Below are 11,287 nucleotides of genomic sequence, written 5' to 3' on the forward strand. Positions count from 1 at the left end.
TTAAAAAGGTTACACTCATTAAAAATTTATTGACACCTTTAATTACATGTGAAATTAGAAGCTTCAATATGATAAAAACCAATGAACATGGTCCTAGTAATATTTCAGAGTAAGAGCTGAAACTAAAGTTAACTTTTAAACTTAATTTTCATAGTTATGTAATGAAGGGCAAATTATAGAGTAGCTGTGCCATCGAAAATTCAAATTTGACAAAGCCTACATAACAACGAAACCTACAATGTAGAACAGTAAGTTTCTTGAATTGATTGGTCTTTATTCGAGTTAGTAATCAACTTTTCTTTTGGTGATAAAGGATAGTGTAAATTTATTAGTCGCCGAACTAATGTATTTTATTCAGTTATTTAAAAGTAACAGGATCTCTGTCTGTCTGTACCGAAGAATCTCGCTAACCGCTGAACCGATAAGGTTCTCCTTTACAAAGTAGCTTCTCATAGGCCCTTGGAAGGTTTATAATTACATATTATAACTAAACTTTTATGAGTGGGGAGGGGACCATTCTTTTCGAAACAAAAATAAAGTCCCCCCTAGAGGCCTCTAGGGGCGTAGCCGCTACTAATCTTTAAAAGAGAAGCTTTCTTAAACTTAGGGTATGTATATATACTCTATACGTTCATTTGTTTGTCTATAACAAATAACTCTTATCATGAGACATTTCATAATCCTCCAACTGATTTTCAATCGTGTATAAGGATAGCTGTAAAAATAAGGTACAATTATGAAAACATAACAATTCTAAAGAGACGACAAATTTATTTTAAACTTTTTGATTTCTAAAGTTAACTTTTATAAACTCTACATATAAGTAGACTAAAATAGTTCTAAATTCCTAGCTGTAGGAGTCATATAAATTCCGCGAGTGTGTTATGTGAAGCCCATAAAAGAAATGCATCCTATGTATACATACATACATCTATATTTCTCACATTTTCTGGGTCAAATCAAATCAAATCATTGTTCAATCTTCATTAAGTAACTTTAAGTATTTAATACATAAATAAAGATAAAGGTACATTAAACAAAGGGCCTGTTGAGTACTGATAACTACCCCCCCCCCCCTTTATCATCTATAATACAAAGTAGCTTGATGTCTATCCGTCTGTCCGTCTGAAGATTAATATCTCGGTAACCACTGAACCGATCGGATTCTACTCTTCAGGGTATATACCTATTGGTCCTGTGGTGGTTTTAAGCTATTTTCTTGGGGGTGGGACACCCCCAACCCCCACAAAAATGTAATTTCCCCCCACTCAAAAAAGAATTAGGGGGGGGGAGTATGGTTCGGGGCACCCGAAATTTTTTTTATTTTCTTTTTTTTTTAAACTACCTCATGGGGCAAAGCCCCTAGAGGCTAGGGGCGAAGCCGCTAGTATTATATAAAGTAGTAAGGTTTTTTGTCTGTAGAGAAAAATTTCAACAACTACTTTACCGATTGATTTCTCTATTTTAGGAGAGCTTGACATATATCCCTAAATTGTTTTAAGCTATTTTTTTAGTGTCATGGGTGGTGTTAGCCCATTTTTTTCAGTTTTTCCCTAATCTTTCAAATTTAAAGTTTCTAGATACTAGGGGTGCAACTGCTAGTTTTTTAATAAATCACAATAGGGGAATGGGTAGATTTTTAATTTGGCCTACTTTGGACCTAGATTAATGAATATAAACAATAGATGAAGGTGTTTTGAATGAAAAAGCCAAATTGAATGTTTAGATAGGTTTTATTCCCAATTTAACTGCTAATAATTATACAATTGATGCACTTTAGAGTTTATACCTTAATAAAAGATGTAATTTACCTTTTGTAATTTACCTGAATATACATTTGAACTGTCAATTAGATATACCAAAAATGTAGAAAATTTTCACTATTGATTTATTTTCATATTAAGAAATTTTGTACATTTCACACACACGAAATGAAAAAATTAAATGTACATAAATTTCTGAATTTGATTTTCCTTTGTGTATTGATATTCTATTCTATATAAGGATCGAGTCGATTATACGAAGTATACTGGTTTCTTACTTCCATTGCAATAAAGTGCAATAACATGTCTAAATCTGGCAACCAATTCATAAATAACAATGCACACATTATAAAAAAATATGGCTCTCAAACAGGTTGCAACTTGTCATGCACTAACCGTTCATTTTATGGTCTTGGGCTTTTGTACTATAATAACCTTTGCAACTTTTCTTATTTTAGCTAATTTTAAAGACATTAGAGACTAGCGCTTTAAATGCCGTTAAAAAAAATTAATTACAATGCAGACGAATCTTATTTTACATATTGCTTTTAGCTAAATTGATGGAACTGGTTTGAAAGATATTGCCCTTTGTTATTTGCTTATATCCCTAGTTGTACCAGTTATAGAATGTTACCAGACATTTGTTTGTATATATGTAAAGTGTAATTGTATAACCCATACAACTATCTGGTTCCATTGTGGGACCTTTTTTATCTGCTAACAAATTGATTTATGTTCTTTAGTAGTGACTTTTCTGTAATAATATTTATGACGCTATTTGCTGATATTTAAAGACCCAACTATAAGGTTGCACATGATCCACACCCCGTAAACATACAGTTATATAACCGCTGCCCCCTCTATTCTTTTACTATAATGGTCAAATATTCCTTCGTAATGATCAGTCTTGATCCTCCTACTATTGAGCTCCCAATAGTTGGCACCAAGGATGACAAAATATATCTCCAGTTATTATATGCACTATTGAAGCTGGTTCATAGATAGATAGTACAGGCATTAAATGTATATTATGCATACATTATTGATGATGACAGTGCATATATAAAGCTTTTAAAAAGGCTTTTTTTTATGCATAGCAACTTTATAAGTGACAGTTTTCTATTTTGTTAATATCCCCTTTAAGATAATTATTTGTTTGCAGTGTTATAAATATTTTATTCCTTTTCACTTTCTTTACTAGCTAAAGTACAATTTTTTTTGTTTATAATATGCTTGATTAAAACGTGTAAGTATATTACTTTCTAAGCATAATTTCTTATTTCTAATCTAAATATATAACAAATAAATACAGATATTGCTTGCACTTTTGTATCTAAGATCCATTTAACTGAATATAGAAATGTACAATCATAAGATTAAAACCAGTTTTTTTAGCCGGTGCCTTCGGCACTTCGGGGCTAAAAAACTAGTTTTAATCTCATAATTGTACTTTCTATATCCGCGGAAAGCCGTTTATAATACGATGCGAGAAATAACTATTATCATATTATTTATTTACTTAATTCATTTTGTTATCGTGCCCCATGTTATTAAAGTTATTTTTGTTCACTATTGATCTATGCATTTGTTTCTTGTGTGTGGATGTTTTGAATAACTTAAGGTCTTTTCTCCTTTGATTTGTTTACACTTTTATACATAAAATGATCTGTAAACCATATTCATAGCTCACATAAAAGTTCAGAAATTTAAAAGTCTTTCTACTAAAAAATGTCTGGGTTGTATAACTTTTTTGTTTAGTAATTGGATAACCTGGATTTTTTTGTAATGCATGTAATTTAGATTTATTGGCAAGATTCACAAATATAGAGATACAAAAAAAACTCATTTTTTTAAATAAAAATTCTTCCGTCTTAGAAATGCAAAACCAATAGATCGTCTAGAATTGTTTTCTGAAAAAAATAATATTTGAAATTTGATGAAATTGGCAATCGCCAAGATACTCAAAATTCATACATACAAACATACAGCTTTGACAGATTGACATTCAATTACTGCAGTAACAACTGGAAATTATCTTTTTATTATTTTGGCCATAAAAATTAAGTGCGACTTAGAGAGCATTATTTTATTCAACTTGAAATAGTTACATAGATAAATTCTTGGTAAACCTGGTTTTGGGATTAATTCAAGGGTAAGAAGAAGATGGAAAGAAATTCTTGAACCCATTCAAGTAACTGAAATTTTAGCTCTAAAAAAGGATTCGCTAGTCACAATTGTTTGGCTGTTCTTTTGAATAAAAAAAATATTTACTAATATTCTTGCTTTTAATCTAGAATTTTTAAAAGTTATCAATAAATAAAAGGTCAAATAATAAAATAAATGGTATAAGAATAATTTCATACATTTTGCTTACCTATCCCTTTATTCTATTTGTGTATTGTCTATTTATATTAAAATCTTATAGACTACGTGCAAAAGTGCATTCAACAAATAAGGATAACGACATCCATTGACAGCTGAATAAAAATTTTTAATTTTCTTTTCTATTTTCTGCCATCTTTATGATTCTTACAAAGATTTTTTAAGACCCTAAAATCATTTCATACCTCATTTTATAACAATCATATAAAAATGGTATTTACAAGAACAGAAACGTCTAGTTATGCAGATACCATTGAATTAAACAAAGAAACTGTGCAACAACTTGTAGTCCGTTAGACATTCAATGAAATGTGTACTTTTGTTGAGTATTAAGTCAAAAACAACTTTAATACAAAGAAAACGAACCTAGTAATAGTGTCTAACTTTTTATCTTTGTGACGTAACAAAAATCCATCTCTTTTTGGGGGGTTTCCTTTCCCACCTCCCCTCTCATCCTTCGATTTTTGTTACGACACAAAGATAAAAAGTTAGACACTATTACTAGGTTCAAGAAAACCACTAAATTTTATTGGATACTTTTGGGACCAGTTTATACGAATACGAATGTTTACTAAAAAACTATATTTCCTAATCCTATATAACTCAATCAAACTAAAACTAAGAAGATCATAGATTGTTGAACCTCTAATATTTCAAGGGTAAAGAAACAAGTAAATTTAGGAATACTTATTATCGTTCCGATAAAATTTTAATATTTTTAAAGAAGAGGTTTGCTACCTTTAGGCACATTTAAGTGGTATTATATCTCTTGGTAGAGATTTTTTTCTTTGGGAGATTTCTTTTGGGAGGGTGCAGGTCAGGGGCGTCCAAGCTTTTTTATTTGGGGGGGGGGTAAAATTTTGAAAATAAAATTTTTTTTTTGGGGGGGGGGTAATCTTTATTTCATAGAGGCATTTTTTTTTATTTGGGGGGGGAAGTAAAAATTGAAAATCCAAAATCTTGGACGTCTATGGTGGAGGTAACATCTTTAAAAAACAGATATTAACCTCTCCTAGACCTTTTTGAGATGACAAACATCATGTTACTTTTATACAGCCAGCACGCCCGATTATGTATTTTTAAATTACTACTTTAATCAATCTTGCTATTGAAAATTTTATGTCTTTTTTCCTATTTCTTTATTCCAGAACCAAATAAGATAATATGAAAATTAATAGGATAATGGAAATATTATGTCTACCAAATAATATATCTCAATTTAACAAGAACAAAACAATCAGACAGACAATTATTTTTGACACAGATTGTAAAATCGTTTATTCCAGTTGAAATACTAAATAATTTTTTTTAGAATATAATAAACATAAAAAAGACAATAAACTTGTATTATAATTTTAATGTAAAGAATAATCCGTGATTTTTGCTTACAGCTTAATATATATATTTTTATAGAAATATATATAAAAAAAAAGTTGTTTTAAAAGTTTTCTTTTATATTGTCAAACACCTCTATGTTCCCGAAAGAAATCGCAACCAAAGTATTTTGAAAATGTTTTAAAATCTATTCAATAAGTATTATTAATATTAGTTAATTTACTGATTTATCTCTGAGCAAAATTCTCCTTAAATTCTTATATTTACTTTATTATCTAGAATAATACCTAAAAAAAGATATATAATAAAAAGGAGAATAGGCAGTTGGTCAAGCTCAATAAAAGATGGATTATTAGATTTATTTTTGATGATATCGCCCTATTATTGTGTTGTTATTGATATTAATCCGTATAATCTTATATTGAGGAAAAAATATCTTTATTGTTCATAATTGCTGATTATTCATATATTTGAATGTGTGTGGGGTCCACTTGATGCTTGCGGGGATATTGCCTATAAAACAATGTTATACACAAGTTGACATATTTTCTAAGTAGATGGACAAAGTGACTCAAAAATCAGCCATGTGACGTCACAAAATGAGTGATTATCCATCTCTCTTTAGGGGGTTTTCTTTCCCACTTCTCCTCTCATCTCCCTCATTTTTATGACGTATCATGGCTGATTTTTGAGTCACTTAGTCACTCTATATTTTCTAAACATAAAATAAGCTTACTGTTTGTTACAATACATATGTAAACCTAATCTACTTATTTTTTGTTTATTTCTTAAATACTTTTTTATACAAACTTACTTAGTTTCTTATATTACTTTTAAACAAGAACGATAACATCCATAAAAACGATAATAATCAAATCAGACTAATAAACGCTAAACAAAAATTTAGTGCAAATACATCCCAAATCTACTTAATAAATGATTAATATGGACATACTTACATTTTAATAATTGATTATAGAAAATCTTTGCTCATAACATATTAATGGTAAAATTTAAAGATCCCTTACGCATTCCAAATAGTACTAAACTGTGATAACAAGATTTATCATACCAAGTTTAAAATCGATATGACAATTCTAACATGCCTAAATTAACGATAAGGGCTATCCGTTATAGATAAATTTACTGACCGACCCTAATTATAGAAAAGCATAGCTTGTAAAAACATAGTATTTTGATTTTATTTCCTATACTTACTTAATCAATTTATTTCTTTTTTTGTCACAAGTCGCGTATTTGTACAATTAATCAAACTTAATGTCACCTTGACTTAAGTATAGCGTTTGACATTCAATAAATTGTAACTTTCATTTTCACTTTATATATGGTTTGTTTTCCTTTTGAATAGTGCATATTCTGAAATTTATAATAGTAGTAAGTCTTACTACCGTATACCTGGCCTTTAACCACCAAAAACAAAATTTTTGTGGTTGTTTTCATATCATCTAGCTGAAATGTCTTTTACTTGCGCTACTTTTTAACAACCATATAATAAAACAAATAAAAAATGTCAACTTATATACATTTGTCTTAAAATAATAAAGTTGCTATGGTTGTCATATTTTAATATGAAATGCAAGCTTGTTTGACTTTTTAGGGGGTGGATGGACTGGACATCAAGAGGGGTGTATCTACCCCCCTGACACTAAAAATACATTTATCTTGTACTAATGATATTTTTGTCCTTGTTTCATCTATCTATTACCAAATATACTTATATTTTCTCAGAGGGATAATAAATGTTGCGTTTGCATGTTAACAGAAGATATATAAACTATTATTTACCACGTATACTAAAAACAAGGATGACAACATATAAAATCAGTAAAGCTCATAAAACATATACAATAATTTTCTAAACATTCTAAAAGTCAAAATAAGTTATAGAGTAGATGATTTTACTATAAGCAGTCATTAGTTGAACAAAGAATTAAAACATCTTCACATTTCTTTCATCTCACTATTACATTTTCTACAGAGTAATGTTTATGCGACTTATAAAGTAAGCGACAGATTATATGTAATGACAAGCTTCACAAATAAACAAAAAGAACATGACTGTATAGTAGCATAGAAAATTAATTATTCCCTTAAGCTGAAAGACTGACAAATAGAAATTTTTAAATGATGGCGTAGCTTTTTACAGAAAAGATTCAGTATCTTTAAATGCAAAGCTACCTTACACATCTTTCTGTCTTTATGTTGCCACTCCTAAATGTTTTGAACGTCATAAATAGAGTGCATGCAGATACCAAAAGAAATTGGAAAAGGCATTAATTCCATTGTTTAATTTAACTTTCTTATTTAGCTTCATATGATTTTCTCCTTCCCCTTCTTAATTTCACCTGATATGCACTGTTTTAATGTCTACTTAATTTGTAAAAATCTAAATCTTTGGTTTTTTCCTAATAGCTTATTTTACCAAAAGTATTTTTTCTGTTTACAGCAATATTTGCCCACCTCATTCATCAATTAACTTTAAGGATTTCCACAATCATTCAAACAAAACTAAAAATTCCCCTTTTATGAAGCTACTTGTAAATATTATGGCAGAGATAGGTTAATACAATAAAAAAAACAATAAGGAAATAATTTTACAGAAAACACAAGAAACAAGCTATATCAATCTTCCCTCAACTATAAACAAAATGAATAATTTTTTTAGGATCTAATGAATCTAGATTGATTTAAATTTAATTATTATCCCCTGTAATTTTAAAAATCCAGAATTCTTACCATATCTATAAATTTATATGAAAATATCAACTCAACCCCCCCCCTCATTCCATCCTGAAATAAAACTACACTAAAAATATATATAGAATTTTTATTTTCATTGCTTAGTTGTGAATAATCTTTTACGAATGTATGAAGTATAATTATCATGAATGGTGGACTATTTATCATCTACTAAAGAATAAACAAAGATTATTGTCTAGTAGAGTGTATAATTTGCTTTTGCTGCAATTATACTTGAATCCACAGCTGAGTTGCTAGCAAGGGCGTTCATGGTGGAGAATAATGCCCCTCCCCCTCTAACAAATTTACTCAAAATAAAACATCTAATCCCAAACAAAAGATATAGGATTTTTGATGGTTTAAAAATCTTGATTTTTAAAACCAGAAATTTTTCACATTTTCTACACGAACATGTTTACCCCTAAAAGAATTTTCAGGATGATAGATACAACTCTCCCCCTCCACTTTAAATTGATTTTCTAAATGAAAATTGCTGATGTCCTTGGTATAAGTTGAAGTCTTAAATAAGAGAAGAGTAACTTGCCTTTAATGTTGAAAAACTTTGCTTTTAATATTTATCATGTTCTGTTGAATAAATGAACATTATCAACATTACAATTACAAATGATCTTCACACTGCAAGGAATTAAGGAACAGGTCTATTATTAATTTAAGTATAACTTGTGAATAAAAATAAGAAAGTTAATTTAATAATAAAAATTATAAAAATTCGATATGAAGAAATTAAACTAGGTACAAAAGCAATAGAATAAAAAAATACAAGCCTGCAATGTTTTATACGTATTTTTAAATAATGTTGTTTTTTTGATGTTCTTTATCCAAAATTTAATTTTGCATATACATTTTGTTTCATCTTTTTTATCAAAAGATTACAGTCTTAAACTCAAATATTCTATGCTAGGAGTTAGGGTTTCCTAATCTTTACATAGATATAATTGGCTAGGTAAGACTTAGAAATTCCTAAATCTTTGGTTATCTTAAGAAATTTTGAAAGATTTGGCCTATTGTATTTTCATCATAATTAGAATTAATAAAGATATGGAAATAAGTCATACTCATTTTTCTTTTTGGTTGGGGGGTAACTTTTTCTAGGGGCGATTTCTCTTGGGAGGGTGGTGGTACCCTCCCCCAAAATAGTTATAAACCTTCCCAGGACCTAGGAGAAGCTACCCTGTTAAGGAGAACCCAATCGGTTCAGCGGTTAGCGAGATCCTTCGGTACACACAGACAAACAGACATCCTGTTACTTTATTATAAGGATTATTTTCTATATTGCATCACTGATTATTTCTTTATGCCTGATGAAATAGTTGACGGTGGGGAAACCATTTATATAAAATCATTTACTACAGCGTGTCAACTCAAAATGACTTTCTACAATTTGGTATCTGAACTTATAATTGGGTCTGACCGTATGTCTATTAAAAATATTTATGATTATATTTGTACAAGAATTAGGAAATATACTCGGTTTGTACAATGTATATGTCCATTGTGTAAGTATTAACATTTGTGAACAAGAGGTTGCGAGATTACATGCCTTACTAAAAAAAATAATAAGCCGGCAAAAAATTCAGACAATAATTTATAGGTGTTCGGCGATTCACATTTAACTTTTAATGGAACACCTTATACCCTCTTCTCTTCCTACCCCTAAACCCCAATTTTTAAAAATATTTTAACTCTTACCTAATCAAACCGAAAACAAGCCTTGAAAATATGTTTTTATTTTTTTATAGTTATTTGTGGAGCAGCCAATGGTTTCAGTTTAAACTACTTTTTTAAGTGGCAGTGTTCAAACCTTTCCGCCAATAATTGTATTGTGTAGGTGGGTCTACTCTTCACTCCCTCTCACTCTCTCTCTCCCTCTCTCGCACGCCCCTGGTTCTGTAAATGGAAACTGTTATACAGTGAACACATATTATATTGAATATAACAAAAATATTGACACAAAATACAAATTGTCAAAATTCCATTTCCGTTTCACCTGCCACAAAAATTATAAAACTTTCAATTTAAATCCTTTAAAAACCAAAATACTTTTAGAGTATTATTTCTCAGAACATGTTTAAACAACAAAACTCCCACCGATCAACCACACGCACAAAGCTACCAAAGGCAATTGTTTACAAGAAGAACAATATTGCTCCTTTTTGTCCACGGACAGTAAAATTTAAAAATATAGTATGAAATCATATTTATGTTGCCTAATCTAAATAATTACTTAATTTATTTAGCCAATTTCAGCCAATAGTGTATTAAATAAACATCATACTTACTTATTTAAACTTTACAAAAAAAATATCATTTTTAATCTTCCCATTAATTCTTTACGTCACTATCTGTCCCAATCTTTGAAAGTAAAACACTACATATAGCAGTTAGGGAGTTGAATCCATTTTTATAGAAGCAGAAATATAATCTATGATTATGGTTTGGACCCTCTAAAACTGTAATCTATCTTTCCACTTTCCCCTCTCTTGGTGAAGATATCTTCAACGCCGATACGATTTTTGAAATGTAAGATTCTACTTTCCCTTCTCTTGGTGAAGATATCTTCAATGCCATTACGATTTTTGAAATGTAAGATTCCACTTTCCCCTCTCTTGGTGAAGATATCTTCAACGCCGATACGATTTTTGAAATTTAAGGTTCCACTTTTGCCTCTCTTGGTGAAGATATCTTCAACAAGAGAGACAAAAGTGGAATCTTATATTTCAAAAATCGTATCGGCGTTGAAGATATCTTCACCAAGAGAGGGGAAAGTGGAAGGGTAGATTACAGTTTTAGAGGGTCCAAACCATAATCATAGATTATATTTCTGCTTCTATAAAAATGGATTCAACTCCCTAACTGTATAGTGTGTGCAAAATATATATAAAGCTAATTCAGGGCTCGTCAGCCGGAGGCTCAGTTAGCTAGTTTCATTTGAAGAAATGCAAATACGATAAAAATTAAGCCGCTCTCATTTATACTAAGCTGTCCCAACGGTTAAATTGTTACCCTGCCGTATCAGTAAAGCTATA

Source organism: Acartia tonsa, chromosome 1 (assembly GCF_053477335.1).
Source record: "Acartia tonsa isolate MP-2025a chromosome 1, ASM5347733v1, whole genome shotgun sequence".
Lineage (NCBI taxonomy): Eukaryota > Metazoa > Arthropoda > Copepoda > Calanoida > Acartiidae > Acartia > Acartia tonsa.